The sequence below is a fragment of the Phyllostomus hastatus genome, unplaced genomic scaffold, assembly GCF_019186645.2.
Source record: "Phyllostomus hastatus isolate PE091 unplaced genomic scaffold, TTU_PhHast_1.1 phas_scaffold_60, whole genome shotgun sequence".
Classification (NCBI taxonomy): Eukaryota; Metazoa; Chordata; class Mammalia; order Chiroptera; family Phyllostomidae; genus Phyllostomus; species Phyllostomus hastatus.
This window is the reverse complement of record NW_025334038.1, coordinates 16,325,344-16,343,389: the sequence shown is the minus strand read 5'-3', so window position 1 is coordinate 16,343,389 and position 18,046 is coordinate 16,325,344. Positions and strand designations below refer to the sequence as shown.

Below are 18,046 nucleotides of genomic sequence, written 5' to 3'. Positions count from 1 at the left end.
AATTTATTTATTCATTCATTCATTCAAATTTCTGTTCTTTCCATGAAGTTTTTTGTTTTGTTTGTTTGATTTCATTGTTTGATTGGTTTTCTTTATTCTCCCACTCATATTGCATTTTAATTTTTCTCCTTTCACTTCACTCATATTCCAACAACACACTACTCTTATTCTTTTACTTTTTATTTTTTTATTCAGATTATATATTTCTAATCATATTACTGTTATTCCAAATAACACATAGCACCTTTCCCTTCTCTTAACCCATTTTGCCATCTCCCTGAGCTTTATTACTGTTGTGGTTAACTTTATTCTCTTACACAGTACACCAAATTTCTAACCCTTACTCTCAATATATCTTACCATCTAACCTCACATAAGTACCCTGCTTTCTAAAGTCAGCTTACATTCTTTTTCCCTTCTAATAAGAGTCTTATCTCTTTTTCACCTTATATAAAAAGTGAATAGTTGGGTGAAATATCACAGTTAATGCTGTACTTCTCCAAATGACCTCTTACGTGTTTTCTACTTGATAGTACCTTAAATCCCTTGAGAGTACCTTAGACTACTCTCCTACTGTCTTACTCCATTTCACCTTTGCCTCTGATCACATAGAAGACAATGTGGGAGTTGCGAATACCAGGAAACCAATGAGGGGGGAGGGGGGTTACCCACCAACAAAGGAGCCACCAACAGGTAAAGCCCAAGTACAACAAGACAGCCTTCACAAATGGAAGAAAGGGCAACCCTAGAGCAACCAGACTAGGACATCAAAGAGATTGTACCACTGAGTCTTACAGAACTCCTACCAGAGATGTTCACACTCTGGTGAACAGCAAAAGACAGCAAAGTGGGGCATCAGGAATTGCAGAAAGAAACAAAAAAAGTCAACTAAAATGAGGACACAAAGAAAGAATCCACAATCAAAAGGAATGGAAGACTCCCTAGTAAAAGAGCTAAATGAAATGGAAGCAAGCAAACTGTCAGATATAGAATTGAAAAGAATGGTGATAAAATTGTTCAAAGAACTCACAGACAACTACAAGGAACTGAGTGAGAACAACAACAGTATGAAAAAGGAAATAGAAACTATAAACAAGAACTAGGAAGAAATGAAGAATACAATACCTGAAATAAAAAAATACACTAGAAGAAACTACAAGCAGCATGGATGAAGCATAGGACTGAAATAGTAGGCTGGCAAACAAGGTAGAAAAAAAATACCCAGGTAGGCCGGCTGCACAAAACAGACTAAAAAAATGTGAAAATAGCTTAGGGGAATGGCAAGACAACATGACACACAACAACATTTGAACCATAGGAATCCCAGAAGAAGAAAAGGAGTAAGGGATAGAAACCTTGTTTGAAGAAATAATGACAGAAAATTTCCCAAACCTGGAGAGGGGAAAAGCCACTCAAGGTCAGGAAGCACAGAGGGTCCCAATCAAGATGAACCCAAAGAGGCCCACTCCAAGACACATCATAATTAAAATGGCAAAATCCAAGACAAAGAGAGAATCTTAGAGACAGCAAGGGAGAAACAGAAAGTAACATACAAGGGAGCTCCAATAAGGTTAGCAACTGACTTCTCAGTGGAAACAGTACAAGCCAGAGGAATGACAAGATATATTCCAAGCAATGAAAGCAAAGGCCTGCAACCAAGACTACTCTACCCAAGAAGGCTCTAATTAAAATGGAAGGTGAAATAAGGAGTTTCCCAGACAAAAGAAGGATGAAACAATACACCTCCTCCAAACCAGCACTGCAAAATATGCTAAAGGGCCTGCTTTTCTTTTTTCATTTTCTTTTTTTATTTTCAGTTTTCCCAATTTTCACCCCTCTGTCCCCTTCTTCCCTGCATCCCCCAACTGTCCAGCATTCCCCCCTCTTAGTTCATGTCCATGAGTTGTACATATAAGTTCTTTGAGTTCTCTGTTTCCTATACCATTTTTATCTCTCCCCATCTATTTTATGCTTACCAACTATGCTTCTTCTTCCCTGTACCTTTCCCCCTATTCCCTCCTTCCCCTTCCCCACTGAAATCCTTCCATGTGAAGTCCATTTCTGTGATTCTGTTCCTGTTCTAGTTGTTTGCTTAGTTTTCGTTTTAGTTGTTTTTCTTTTCTTTTAGGTTCATTTGTTGATAGTTGTGAGTTCGTTGTCATTTTATTGTTCATATTTGTAGGTAGTGCTGCCTACAAGAGACCCACCTCAGAACAAAAGATCTATACAGACTGAAAGTGAAAGGTTGGAAAAAAAATACTCCAAGCAAATGGATAGGAAAAAAACTGGGGTAGCAATACTCATATAAGATAAAATAGACTTTAAAAGAAGGGTAAAAAAAAGAGACCCAGAAGGAAACTTCATAATACTCAATGAAAGAATCCATCAAGAAGACATAGACATTATAAACATATATGCACTCAATATAGGAACATCCAAATAGATAAGGAAAATCTTGGAGGACTTCAAGAAAGATACTGACAGAAACACAATTATAGTAGGAGATTTTAGCATGCCACCATCAAAAATGAATAGATCTTCCAAACAAAATATCAACAATGATATTGTAGCATTGAACAATGTCCTAGATCAAATGGACTTAACTGACTATATATATATATATATAGTCAAGACCATATAGTCAAGACCAGTTAAGACTATATATAAACTTTTATCCCAAAGAAGCCAAATACACATTCTTTTCAAATGCACATGGAACATTTTGAAAGACAGACCACATGATAGGACAAAAGCAAGCCTCTACAAATCAAGAAAATTGAAATCATATCTAGCATTTTCTCTGACCACAAGGGACTGAAATAAGAAAACAACCTCAGTGAAAAAAACTCAAAAACACTCAAATCCATGGAGATTGAATAGCATGTTATTAAAAAATGAATGGTTAAGAATGAGATCAAGGAAGAAATAAAAAAATTTCTGGAAATAAATTAAAATGAACTCTCAACAATTCAAAACTTATTGAACACAATGAAGGCAGTTCTGAGAAGGAAATTCATAGTGATACAGGGCTACATAAAAAATATAGAAACATTTCAAATAAACAACCTAACCCTATGCCTACAAGAACTGGAGGAACTACAACAAACAAAGCCCAGAGCAAGTAGAAGAAACGAAATAACCAAGATCAGAGCAGAATTAAATGACATAGAGACTAAAAGAACAATTCTAAGGATCAATAAATCCAGGAGCTGGTGCTTTGAAAAGATAAATAAAGTTGACAAGCCTTTAAGCAGACTCAAGAAAAAAAGAGAGAGGACCCAAATAAACACAATCAGAAATGAAAGAGATTACAACTGACACCACAGAAATACAAAGGATTGTAAGAAATTACTATGAACAACTATATGCCAAGAAATTAGAAAATGTGGGTGAAATGGACAAATTTCTAGGAAAATATAATCTTCAAAAAGAACTCAATGAAGAAGAAGCAGAAAGCCTGAACAGAACAATAACAGCTAGTAAAATTGAAGCAGTAGTCAAAAAACTCCCCCCCCACAAAAGCCCTGTACTGGATGGCTTCACACGAGAATTTTACAAAGCATTTAAGGAAGAGCTAACCCCTATATTTCCCAGACCATTCCAAGAGAATACAAGAAGATGGAAGACTCCCAGACTCTTTTTATGAAGCTAGCATCATACTAATACCAAAACCACATAAAGATACAACAAAGAAAGAAAACTTCAGGCCAATATTACTGATGAACATAGACGCTAATATCCTCATCTAAATATTGGCAAACCACATTCAGCAATACACTAAAAAGATCGTACACCATGATCAAGTGGGATTCATCCCAGGAATGCAAAGATAGTAGAAGATTCACAAGTCAATAAACATAATGTTTAACATAAACAAAAGGCAAGACAAAATCATGTGGTCATATCAATAGATGCGGAAAAAGCATTTGATAAAGTATATCACCCATTATAATTAAAACACTCAGCAAAGTGGGTATAGGGGGAGCATACCTCAACCTAATAAAGGCCATATAGGAGAAATCTACAACCAACATCATACTCAATGGGCAAAAACTAAAAGCTTTCCCACTAAGATCAGGAACAAGACAAGGATGTCTGTTTTCACCACTTCTATTCAACATAGTATTGGAAGTCCTAGCCACAGCAATAAAACAAGAAAAAATAAATAAAAGGCATCCAAATTGGAAATGAGGGTACAAAACTGTCATGGTTTACAGATGCTATGATAGTGTACATAGAAAATCCCACAGACTCCACCAAAAATCTACTCAACCTAATAAGTGAATTTGGCAAAACAGGGAGATACAAAGTCAATACTCAGTTGATTCAAATACTCAATTGAAAGCATTTTTGTACACTAACCATGAGATATCAGAAAGAGAAATTAGGCAAAAAAATCCACTTACTATAGAAACAAAAAGAAATGAAATACTTAGGAATAAACTTAACCAGAAGTTAAAAGACCTGTAGTCAGAAAACTACACAACACTTAAATAAATTAAGGAAGACACAAATAAATAGAAGCATATACTGCATTCTTGGGTTGGAAGAATTAACATCATCAAAATGTCCATACTACCTGAAGAAATTTATAGCTACAATACAATCCTTATTAAAATACCTCTGATATATGTCAGAGACATATTACAAATATTTCAAAAATTTATATGGAACCATAAATAAATTAGCTTCTTTAGATATTGGCTATGAACCTGGGGTGGAAGCAATTCGAAAGAACCCTTCCAAAGTGCTATTTCTCCTAGGAGCAGATGGAAGTTGTATCACTTGACAGGATTTGCCAAATAATTGTTTCATTATTTATCAAGGACATCATGGTGATGTTGGAGCTCCTACAGCTGATGCTATTCTCCCAGGTGCTGCTTACATGGAGAAATCCGCTACTTATGTCAATACCAAGGGCCAAGCTCTGCAGACTAAAGTAACAGTGACACCTCCTGGCTTGGCAAGAGAAGACTAGAAAATTATAAGAGCCCTCTTGGAGATTGCAGGTATAACTCTTCCATTTAATACTCTAGATCAAGTAAGGAACAGATGGGAAGAAGTCTCTCCTAATCTTGTTTGATATGATGACATTGAAGGAGCTAATTACTTCCAGCAAGCAAGTGAGCTCTCTAAGCTAGTGAACCAGCAACTTCTTGCTAATTCCCTTGTTCTACCTCAGCTAACAATAAAAGACTTCTACATGACGGATTCAATCAGCAGAGTCTCACAGACAATGGCCAAATGTGTTAAAGCTGTCACAGAGGGCACCCAGGCAGTAGAGGAACTGTCTGTATGCTGAAACAGCTAGGAACCCAGTTTTGTTACAGATACTTAATGGACAATTATGTTGGAGTGATCTCTTAGAGGTTTAGCTCTTTAAAAAATAATCAGAATGATGTAATATTTAAGGTTCTATCATGCTAATTTGAAAACAATATTGAAACCATCGAAGAACTTTGAAGTTTCAAAAAATTTATGATTGTATGTAAACATTAAATAGTTTAATAAAACATGTATACAGGTGCTCTTTCATGTAAAAATGTAAATGAATGGGACAATATTAAACTAAAAATCAAAAGGAAACAGCAACAAAACAAAAAGGCAACACACTGAATGGGAGATATTTGCAAACAACAGCTCCAACATAAGGTTAATATCTAAAATATATAAAGAACTCATAAAACTCAGCACCAAAAACCTAATTAAAAAATAGACAGAGGACCTGACAGATACCTCTCCCCAAAAGACATACAAACAGACAACAAATATATGAAAAGATGTTCAACTTCACTAGCCATTAGGGAAATGCAAAACAAAATTACAATGATATTTGTAACCTTACACTTAATTGAATGGCTATTATCAACAAGACAGGTAATGACAAGTGTTGAAAAGGTAGAGAAAAGAAACCCTCATTCACTGCTGCAATGTAGACTGCTAGGGCCAGTATGTAACAGTCTGGCAGTTCCTTAAAAAATTAAGAATAGCATTACCATATGACCCAGCAATTCCTTTCTTGGTATCTACCCCCAGAACTTGAAGGCATCTATTGCAAAGATAGATGTATCTCCTGTGCATTGCAGTGTTATTCACAGTGGCTAAGACCAAAATGTCCTGTAATAGAGGACTGGATAAAGAAGATGTGGTACATATATACACTGAGATACAAATGGTGGTTGGTTTGACTCCCAGTCAGGGCACATGCTTGGGTTGCAGGCCAGGTCCCCAGTAGGGGAAAGCATGAGAGGCAACCACACATTGATATTTCTCTCCTTCTCTTCCCCTCTCTCTAAAAATAAATAAATGAAATCTTAAAAAAATAAAAAAGGACCAGTCATAAATGAAGAATACATTAATTAAAATGAAGAATATCTTATAGGAATCAACAGTAGAGTAGATGAAGCAGAGAATGAAAGCAGAGACTTGGAAGATGAGGAAGCAGAAAATCCCCAATGAGAACAGCAAAAAGAAAAAAGTATTAAAAAAATGAGGGTAGTATAAAAAGCTTCTGCGAAAACTTCACACATACCAATATTTGCATCATGGGGATGCTGGAATGAGAAAAGAAAGAGCAAGGAATTGAAAACCAGTGTGAAAAAGTGAGAGAAAACTTCCCTAACCTGGTAAGGGAAATATAGACATATAAGCCTAGGAAACACAGAGAGTCCCAAACAAGATGAACCCAACAGGCTCATAACAAGACACAACATAATTAAAATGTCAAAGTTCAAAGACAAAGAGATAATATTAAAAGCAGCAAGGGAAAAGCAGTTAATTACCTACAAGGGAGCTCCCATAAGAATGTCAGTTGATTTCTTTACAGAAATTTTGCAGGTCAGATTGGACTGGCAAGAAATATTCAAAATGGTGAAAAGCAAGGAGCTAAAATGAAGATTACCCTACACAACAAGCTATCATTTAGAATTGAAAGATATCTAAAGAGCTTCTCAGACGAGAAAAAGCTAAAGGAGTTCATCACCACCAAACCAGTATGACAATAAATGTTAAAGGGTCTTCTTGAAGACGAGGAGGGGGAAAAATAACACATATGAATAATAAAATGGCAATAAATACATATATATCAACAACTGAATCTAAAAAACAAAATTAATGAACAAACATAAATAAACAAATTCATAGATACAGAGAACATTTTCATGGTTGCCAGATGGGAGAAGGATTGGAGAGGACAGGTAAAAAGGTGAATGCAATTGAAAAACTAAAAAAATCATATAAAAATACCAATGGCATTTTCCACAGAACTAAAACAAGCAATCCCAAAATTTATATGGAACAATAAGAGACCCCAAATTGCCCCAGTAATCTTGAAAAAGAGGAACAAAGCTGGAGGTGTTATACTACCTGTTATCAAACTATACATGGCCATAGTAATCAACAAAGCATGGTACTGGCATAAAGAAATATATATATCAATGGAAAATAATAGAGAACCCAGAAATAAATTCCATATGTTCAATTAATCTATGACTAAGAAGGCAAGAATATACAATGGGGATAAAGAAAGTTTTTTCAGTAAATAGTGTTGTGAAAACTGGACAGATACATGCAAAAACTTAAACTAGACCACCTCCTTATGTCATATACAAAAATAAATCAAAATGGATTAAAGACTTAAATGTAAGACCAAAACAATAAAAATACTAGAAGTAAACATAGACATAGACTCTCTGACTTTGAGCTTTTATTTTTTTGGAAATACCTCCTTGAACAAGGGAAACAGAAGAAAATGAAAAACAAATGGGACTATGCCAAACTAAAAATTTTTTCAAAGTAAAGAAAACCATCAACAAAACAAAAAGAGAACCCACAGAATAGAGGATATTTGTTAATGATTCATCTTGTAAGGGGATATTATCCAAAATTTATGAAGAACTCATACCACTTAATACACCAGAAACAAACAATTCAATTTAAAAAATAAGCACATGGCTCTTCTGCTTAAGATGGCAGAGCAGGCAGATACGGCACAATTCTTTGCACAACCAATTCAAAATTACAACTAAAATATAGAACAACCATCACTCAGAATAATCAGAAATGGAATTGAATGGAAGTCTGACAACAATTATCTTATTAAATAAACCACATCCATCCAGACTGGTATGAGGGAGGCAGACATGGAACAGGCTGGTCCCTCACCCATGTGTGGTGATTTAAAATTCGTGAGGGAAATCTCAGGAGTGAGGATTCCCAGCCCCATACCAGGACCTACAGCTCAGGGTTCCAGTGCCAGGAAGTTAAGACCCCACAACTTCTGTCTATAAAAACCAGTGGGGATTGAGTTGGTCATAGAAATTTCTGGAGCCCTAAGCAGTTCCTTTTAAAGAACCCAATACAGAATCACCTGCCCAGACTCACTCCCTCTGAGCTACAGCACTGGGATAGCAGCTTGAAGGGCATCAGTGGTGTATGGGGAGAAACTGAAGTGTCTTACATCAAGGCAAGCAGAGGCCATTGTCCCTTTCCTAAACCCTCCACAGAGCAGGCAAGCTGGTGCCATATCAGAGACTCCATCAAATTGGCTAACACTGTTTGACCCGCCTTGGAAATCCCCACACTCTGCACCACCCAATTTACAGGCCCAACCAAACTGCTCTACCATATGAATGGCGGGTCTTGGCTCAAGATTCACAACTTTCTAAATCCTCTCAAACAAGCAATAGTTGGCCTCAGTGAGATCCAGGCCCGGCACAACAGCAGCCAGCTTAGATTCGCATCTTGGCTTCACCTAGGAATCTCCAAGCCCAACACAAGTAAAAGCTATCTCAGATTGCTTTATAGCTCATTCAGGGTGGTCCCAGACAAGACACAGGTGGAGGATGACTTTGGCCTGGAAACCTCAGGTCAGTGCACCCAGTGGACAGCTACAGACAACATCGGAGCACCACCACCCTGCCCCTACACACCTGATCCTCCACAGGAAGTGGAGGTCGGTGGTCAGTGGTCACAGCCAATCCTTGGAGCTGACCAACCTGGGTAAATCTCCTGATCTGCCAACAGCAACCAAGAATCAACTACAAGGGGGGGGGGTTGTACTCAGCCCACATCAAGGGTGCACCTCAAGTACCCAGCTTGGGTAGTAGGGGATGCTGTGCCACTGGACCATACAGGATACCTACTCATTAGGCCACACTATCAAGATACGGAGTCAAAGAAACTCTATCTAATACATAGAAAGAAACACAGAGAGGCTGTCAAAATGAGGAGACAAAGAAACATGGCCCAAATGAAAGAACAAATCAAAAATCTAGAAAAAGAGCTAAACAAAATGGAAATAAGCAATCTCTCAGATGCAGAGTTCAAAACATTGGTTATAAGGATGCTTGAAAAAATTAGTGAGGACCTCAGTAATGTTAAAAAGACCCAGTCAAAAATGAAGAATACACTAATTGAAATAAAGAACAATTTACAGGGAATTACAGTAGAGTGGATGAAGCTGAGAATCAAATCAATGATTTGAAATATAAGAAAGCAAAAAAAAAAACACAAAAAACCCCAAGCAGAATAACAAGAAGAAAAAAAAGAATAAAAAAAAAATGAGGATAGTATAAGCAACCTCTCAGACAACTTCAAGAGAACCAATATTCCCATTATAGGGGTGCCAGAAGGAGAAGAGAAGGAGCAAGAAATTGGAAATCTATTTGAAAAAATAATGAAAAAAAAAACACCTTCCCTAATTTGGTGAAGGAAATAGGCATGCAAGTCCAGGAATCACAAAGAATCCCAAACAAGATAGATGCAAAGAGGCCCACTCCAAGACACATCATAATTAAAATGACAAAGGTAAAGATAAAGAGAATCTTAAAAGCAGCAAGAGAAAAGAAGTTAGTTACCTATAGGGAGTTCCCATAAGACTGTCAACTAATTTTTCATAAGAAACTTTGCAGGCTAGAAGGGATTGACAAGAAATATTCAAAGCCAGGAAAAGCAGGGACCTACAGCCAAGATTGCTCTACCCGGCAAAGATATTAACTAGAATCAAAGGGCAGATAAAGAGCTTCTCAGGCAAGAAAAAACTTAGGGAGTTCATCATCACCAAAGTATTATGACATGAAATGTTAAAGGGAATTATTTAAGAAAAAGGAGATCAAAAGTATGAACAATAAAATGGTAAAAAAATATAAATCTATCAACAATTGAATCTAAAAAATAAGCAAACAAGAACAGAGACAGAATCATGGATACAGAGAGTGTTTTGATGGTTGCCAAATTGGAGGGAGGTGTAGGAGAATGTGTGAAGGGGTGAAGGATTAATAAATACAAATAGGTAGTTATAGAAATGTCATGGGAATGCAAAGTACAGTACAGGAAATGGGGTAGCCAAAGACTTTATACACATGACCCATGGACACGAACAATGGTGGGGGTATTGCCTAAGGGAGTGGAGAGTGCTGGGTGGAGGGGTGGAAAGGGGGAAAAATTGTGAAAACTATAATAGCATAATTAATAAAATATAATAAAAAAAATAGACAGAGAACCTGTATAAACATTTCTCTAAAGAGGACATACAGATCACCAACAGACATGTGAAAAGATGCTCAATGTCACTAATCATCAGGAAATGTAAATTAAAATGTAAAATGTAAAATAATGAGATATCACTTCATTCCTGTCAGAATGGCTATTATCAACAAGTCAACAAGGAATTGTTGGCAAGGATGAGGAGAATAGTATGGCCGCTATGGAAATAGCATGGAGGTTCCTCAAAAAAATTAAAAATAGAACTATCTGTGATCCAGTAATTCCATTTCTGGGTAGTTAGTGAAGAAATCCAAAACACTAATTTGAAAATATACATGCATCCCATGTTCATTCATTATTTACAATAGGCAAGACATGGAAGCAACCCAAATACCCATCAATGGACAATTGGATAAAGATAAGGGTTATCAAGGAACTTGTATAAAGGACCAATGGACAAATCCAAAAGGGGGTAGGATTGAGGGTGGGAGGTTGGGGTGGGTAGGTGGGGTAGAGTGATGAGGGAAAAATGAAGATAACTGTATTTCAACAACAATAAAAAAAGATGTATTACATATATACAATGGAATATTACTTGGCCATAAAAACAATGAAATCTTACCATTTGCAACAATTTGAATGGACCTAGAGATTATTTTTCGGAGTGAAATCACTCAGGGAAAGACAAATGCCATATGATTTCACTTATATGTGGAATCTAAAAATCAAAATAAGTAAACAAACAAAACAGAAACAGACTTACAAAGAACAAACTAATGGTTGCCACATGGGAGGTGGGTGAGGGGCTGGGTAAAAAAGGTGAAGGGATTAAGAAGTACAAACTTGCAGTTACAAAATAGTCACTTGGATATAAAGTACAACATAAGGAATATTGTCAATGATATTATAATTACTATGTATGGTGCCAGGTAGATTCTTGACTTATTGAGGAGATCACTTTGTAAGTTATATAACTGTTTAACCACTACATTATACACCTGAATCTAATATAATATGGAATGTCAGCTATAATTGAAAAATATATTTAAAAAAAGGAAGAGCAATCATTTAAAAGTGTTAAGCCATCTTTCCTTGCTAAACATTTCCAATGACTTCCCAATGAACAATTTCTTCGTGATAGCCTAAAGATCCTTGGCCTCTATTAGCTCTCTGGCCACACTGATTAGTCCCCACTTTGCTCACTCTGTTCCTCTTACACTGGCCTTTCTGACTCTGGAATCCTCTGGGCAGGCTCCCACTTCAGGACTTATGCCCTTGCTGGTCCCTCTGCCCAGAAGTTTCTATCCAGACATTTGCATGGCTGGATGCTTTACATCCTTCAAGACTTTTTTCAAATGCCACTCTCCATTTGGTTTCCTTCCAAGCAAACCCAGACAAAGACTTTGATGCAGGTAGTAAAAGGAGAAAGCTGGCACCATTTTCTATAGTGGTGCATTTGCTGAGCAGGCCTCTGACCTTGTGAAATATGACTGCTCTTTTATTCTGCTGAGCTTATTTCCGCAGGACTGGAGAAGCAAGAACAAAATGTGACTAACCACCCCCTACAGATGCAGGCAAAAGATAACATTGGAGAAAACTGCAGCTTACACAAAACCAATGGAATCCTTCTGTGTTGCAACACCCCTAATAGCCCAGTGGCCACACAAAGCAAAACCCCACTCTTTATAATCCAATAAAAGCTCACAGTCCCAACCTTTCAGTGCTGGTGCATTTCTCTGTGTCTAGCCTCCTTCCTCCCTTTGAAAGAGAATAAACTTTCCTCTTTGCATTTTCCTCTATTTGCACATTCTTCTACAGCCCACATCAACAGCCACCCTAACATTTTAGTGTCCCAAATGGAGACATTCTCTATTTACCCTTCTCCTCTGCCTCCTGAGACTTGCAACTAGGGGAACACTGGACAGTGGGAGCTCATCCCAGCCTTACCCCCAACCCTGTCTCTGTGAGGTTTGGAGAGAGGATTCTAATCATTTTCTGTCTCTCCAGACTGTGGGCAGCCTCCTCCTCACCTCCTTACATGGCCAGTGATCAGTAATTCTCTCTAAATCTTGGGGTGAAAACATTTGCTTTGTCAAAAGTGATAGCTTAGTTCCCTGTCTCATTGTTATAAATCCTGATTGGGTGTAACTATCACTGTCCCAGGGTTTCAGCTGAAAGGGACTCAACTGTCTCCCTGCTGTGTTTTGTCTGTGCTTGGACTCAGGGACTCCTGACTCTGGGACAAATCTTTGTGGTTTGGTCTTCTCTGTCTTCATGGTCTCAGTCTGCCCTTGGACTCAGGCATGCCTGACTTTAGGACAGATCTCATGTTTCCATCCCAAGATGTCCTCTTCTTTTCTTGTAGTTCTTGCCATGGGCAGTGCTCATTCAACTCCACCCAGGGACTCCCTATTGGGATGTCTCCTCAAGAACTTGAAGGCTCTGGGACTTACTGACTTCAAGCCCAAGTGCCTGATTTTCTATTGCAATATGGCTCCAATACAAACTAGGCGATCAGGAGATCTGGACCACAAACAGATATCTTAACTATAATACTATCCTCCAACTTAACCTGTACTGTCACAGTCTTGAGAAATGGTCTGAGGTTCCTTACATTCATGGGTTTTTTGAACTTTCTTATCATCTCAATCTTCAAGCCTCCTGTATTATGATGTAACTTACACCAACTTCCTTTCCTTCTCCATCTTCCCAAGATTCGGACAATTGCTCCCTCTCTGCACCTGTTCCTCCTCCATATCCACTCCTTCACCTGACTTTTTAACACCCCCTTCTTCTCTTCTCCCCACTTCTCCTCCTCAGAACTCTCCCTCTATCCCCACTTCAGATTGGTTTTCTTGAAGTGATATCCATCCTGGCCATCCCTTTCAAGAAACCCCTAAGCTTGTGGCCCAGCTCCCTCTCCATGAGGTTGCTGGACCAGGCAGCATTATCTGGGTCCAGACTCTGTTTTCTATGTCTAACTTTCCCCAAATTGAGGCCCAGCTTAGAAGTTTTCAGTTGGCCCAGCTAAGTTTACAAAGGAATTTGAATATCCTATGACCTCTTCTGGAGAGATAATCACATCATTTTTTTCCACCTGTGCTAATCCTGAAGAGAAAGGCTGTATTTGGGCCAAGGCATGGGAATATGGGGATGACCAAAATTAGAGAGAGCCTCATGCTTATGCTGCTGGCCCCATGGCTGACCCTGACCAGGACCCTAATTGACACTATCAGCGGGAGTCTCCTGGTTGCCATAAACAAGAACACATGCTCTCCTGCCTCATAGAGAGAATGAAGAGGGAGACTCCTGAGCCTGTTAATTATGACCAGGATAAGGAAATCACTCAATGGCCAGATGAGAATACTGCCCTTTTCCTCTCTAGGCTCTTGGAGGCCTTTGCCTCTATACTCACCTAAACTCTAATTCTAAGAAAGGTCAGTCTGTCCTAGCAATGCACTTCATCTCCCAGTCAGCACCTGACATTTGATGCAAACTCCAAAAACTAGAAAAGGGCCCTCAGACTCCATAATCAGAGTTAGTCAATCTGGCTTTCAAAATCTGAAACAATTTTGATGAGACTAGACAAGAGAAGAAAAGGGAGTGGGACTGACAATGATCCCAGGAGCAAAAAGAGATTTCCCAATCAGTAGCCTCAGCAGTTAAGGGGTCTCTTCAGGGAGAAACTTACCTGAGGCCCCCAACACAGCAGCAAGGACAGCCCATTGGGGGCACCAGGGCTCTGAACCTGCTTCAACTGCAAACAAGAGGGTCACTGGAGCAAAGAGTGTCCTAAAAAAATCTTCCAGGAGTGTGCCCATGTTGTAAAAAGATAGGGCACTGAAAGAGGGAGTGCCCTCCCCTCAAGAGAGGAGAGGGAACTCCCCTTCCAGCGCCAGCAGGCACTCCTAGAAAGGCTCCCTCCATACCCACAGACCTCCTTGGCCTCCTTCAGACATTGGACTGACAGGTCCTGACATCAGACCAGGCTCCACTTTCACCATCAAATTGGTTGAGCCCCAGGTAACTCTTTCCGTTGTAGGTACACTAATTGATTTCTTTTCTTCCTTCCTTCCTTCCTTCCTTCCTTCCTTCCTTCCTTCCTTCCTTCCTTCCTTCCTTCCTTCCTTCCTTTCTTTCTTTCTTTCTTTCTTTCTTTCTTTCTTTCTTTCTTTCTTTCTTCCTTTCTTTCTTTTCTGGAGAGGGAGAGAAACATCAATGTATGGTTGCCTTTCATGTGCCCTCTAATGGGGACCTGGCCCACAATCCAGGTATATGCCCTGACTGGGACCAACGATCCTTTCATTCTCAGGCTGGTGCTCAATCCACGGAGCCACACCAGCCAGGGCTAACTGATTTTGTAATTGATACCAGAGCCACTTACTCTGCTCTTTCTGAGTTGTGGGGCCCTTTGGCTCCCTCTCCTATCTCCATCACAGGGGTGGATAGAAGGCCTCAGGCCACTCTGCAAATCCCCAGCCTCCTTGGGCTCTGGGAGATCAGGTCTTCACTCACTCATTCTTAGTAATAACCTATTTGGAAAAATACAAAACAATTTAAAAATATCATTGACAAAACCAACAAGTACTATAAAGAATGGGCCTCAGGAGGATTTTACTGGTGAAATTTTAAGGCCAATATCTGGTCCTGATTTTCCTGGCTGACTCCCTAGGACCTATATTAACCATTCTCTTTTCTCTCTCTCATTTTTTTTTTAAATAAAAAAGATTGTATGTACTTAGAAGCATTTAGAAGAGGCAACTTTTTTTTTTTGCAATTATAGAGTGGTATTTACTTAACAGAACAATTATTTTGTATAAGCTGCATCAGAGACAACTGAAGATGAAAAAACTACCATCCCCATATATAACTAATTTGTGCTGTGCACCAACAAGAACCTGCTTTAAACTTCCATGCCAGTTTACAACCCCCATACTGTACCAGGAAAGGTTAGTGGCTATTGAAAATACCACCAGGACAGGGCTATCTAAAGACACATTCGGCAGTATGTTAACTATACAAAAAAAAAAAAAGACACTGTACAGTTCAAAAACAAATTGTACACAGCCTTATCTTTCAATTTTTTTCTTTAAAAGGAGTGAGTTATGTACAGGAGGTTAAATGCTTTATAGACAAGAAAAAAAATGCGCTAGAGCCAATTTATTCATCATCATCTTCATCTTCCTCCTCTTCTTCCTTCTTTTTCTTACTTTTTTCAGTCTTGACGACTCCCCTTTTTGCAGCATCAGGCTTTTCTTTAGCTTGGTATGCAGCAATATCCTTCCCATATTTCTCCTTCAGCTTAGCAGCCTTCTTTTCATAAGGCTGTTTGTCATCTGCAGCAGTGTTATTCCACATCTCTCCCAGCTTCTTTGCAACATCACCAATGGATAGGCTGGAATGCTCTCCTTTAATTTTGGGGCGATACTCAGAACAAAACAAGAAAAAGGCCAAAGGGGGCCTCTTGGGTGCATTGGGATCTTTGAACTTCTTTTTTGTTTCCCCTTTAGGAGGAATATAAGTTTTCATTTCTCTTTCATAATGGGCCTTGTCTGCCTTTGCCATGTCTTCAAGTTTTCCTTTCTCTTTACCAGACATGATCTTCCACCCCTCAGAGCACTTCTTAGAAAACTCTGAGAAGTTGACTGAAGCATCTGGATGCTTCTTCTTGTGCTCCTCCCGGCAAGTTTTCACAAAGAGAGCATATGATTACATTTTGCCTCTGGTTTCTTAGGATCTCCTTTGCCTGTAATTAATTACTTTTCCTCAGCAAGCACAGAGTTGCCCAGTGCCCGTCCAGTGTGCACTTGTCCCTACACTGTCTCTATGGAGCTCAATGTACTGCAATGGCTGTGAGAGCAGGAGTCAGATGCTGCCTTTTTCTTTATTCTCACTTTTGGGCCATCTCTCCTCAAATATCTCATATCCTTCATTCAGTGAAATGTCCAGGCTCTAGGAGATTCCCTCCACAAATGGCCTCTGACCATAGCTCTTGCTTTTTGGGCTGTCCAATTTCACCGTCTTCCTCTTAATGACCCATATCTGGACCCTTAGGTAGGGACAACTCTATATCCTAACTAGCAGGAAGTAGCCATAAGAAGATAAGACCTTCACCCATAGTGCCCTGGTTGGGTCCAATCATTAAGAATAAAATAATTTTAAAACCAGAAAGAGGAATGGAAGGATAAAGCTCAAGCCATTTGCTGTTGTGGTGCCATTTGCTGAGCAGGCTTATGACCTCTTTAAACATGACTACCATTTTATTCTTCTGAGCTTATGTCCCCAGGACTGAAAAAATTACAGGAAGAGCAAGAACAGAATATACCTAACTATTCCCCACAGCTGTAGGCAAAAGATAACATTGGAGAAAACTGCAGTTTACACAAAACCAACTGAAACCTCCTGTGTTGCAACACCCCTAACAGCCCAGTGGCCACACAAAGCAATGCACATGCCCCCACCATCTTTATAATCCAATAAAAGCTCACAGTCCCAACCTTTTGATGCTGGTACATTTCTCCATGCTTAGCCCCTTTCCTCACTTGGAAAGTGAATACACTTTGCTCTCTGCTCTTTCCTGTTTTTGTGAATTCCTTCATAGCCTTTGGCAATGGCTACCCTAACAGGTAGTTTACCTGGAATATCATTGAGGAATTATGGTGAGGGAGTGGGGATTGAAACAGGCGAAGGAAGGAAGTATATAAAGGGCACGTCTAAGCACTGGTGTCACCAGGGCTCAGCCTTGCTGGATCAGGAGAGATTACGTAGAAAAGAGTATTTATCCACCAACACCCACGTCTCACTGTTTGTGGTAACTCCCAGCAGCATTATTTCCTAGCACATTAGGCCTATCCTGCTTCTATATAATACTCTTGGGCAGAGAGACAGAAACTGTTGTTATGAATAGGAAGTAACTGCAGGAAGTAACCTTCTCTGGGGTTGTCTGGGTGACACAGAAGGAGCATCTTCAGAGTCTGCTCTGGGCACTTTCTCAGTGCTGTTTACCTAGACTGCCCTATTTAGAAATGGAAGCCCCATAGCTTCCTTACCTTCCTGTTTTTTTCTATTGCACACATCTCCTTATGATATATAAGTTATTTATCATACACAGCTTTTTGCTCATCTTCCCTCCAAGTATTTTGTTCACTAATATGTATCCCAAGTCTTGAGCAATGCCCTGCCACACAGCAGATCTTTTGAAAATATTTAATAAGTGTATGAAAAAAATCTAAAAGACACCCTGGCTTTCTGACATCTAATGGGAAAATTGGATAACTCCATCTGCTAGTTTCCAGAGTTGGAAGAAGCTATAGGAAAAGGATATTGTTAAACTGCTTCATTAAAAAAATATGTATTGTGGGGACAATAACTCAGATTCCTTGATGTCCAGGACCCATCTTTTCTAATACACTTTGCTACTTATTATTGTTCCCAAAGTGTTATGATTACTACTTACACTTGATGCAGTGCCCTCTAATATCATTTTCAAAGTGCCTTCACATCTATTACCTCATAGAGTAACTATGAGGTAGAGGAACTATCTGAGTCACTCTAATGTAGA

At 38.9% G+C, this 18,046-nt stretch overlaps 1 pseudogene; it reads right to left on the bottom strand.

Moving 5' to 3' along the window:
* Window positions 1–15,645: 15,645 nt before the first annotated feature.
* Window positions 15,646–16,226, bottom strand: LOC123810441 (annotated as a pseudogene).
* Window positions 16,227–18,046: the final 1,820 nt, after the last annotated feature.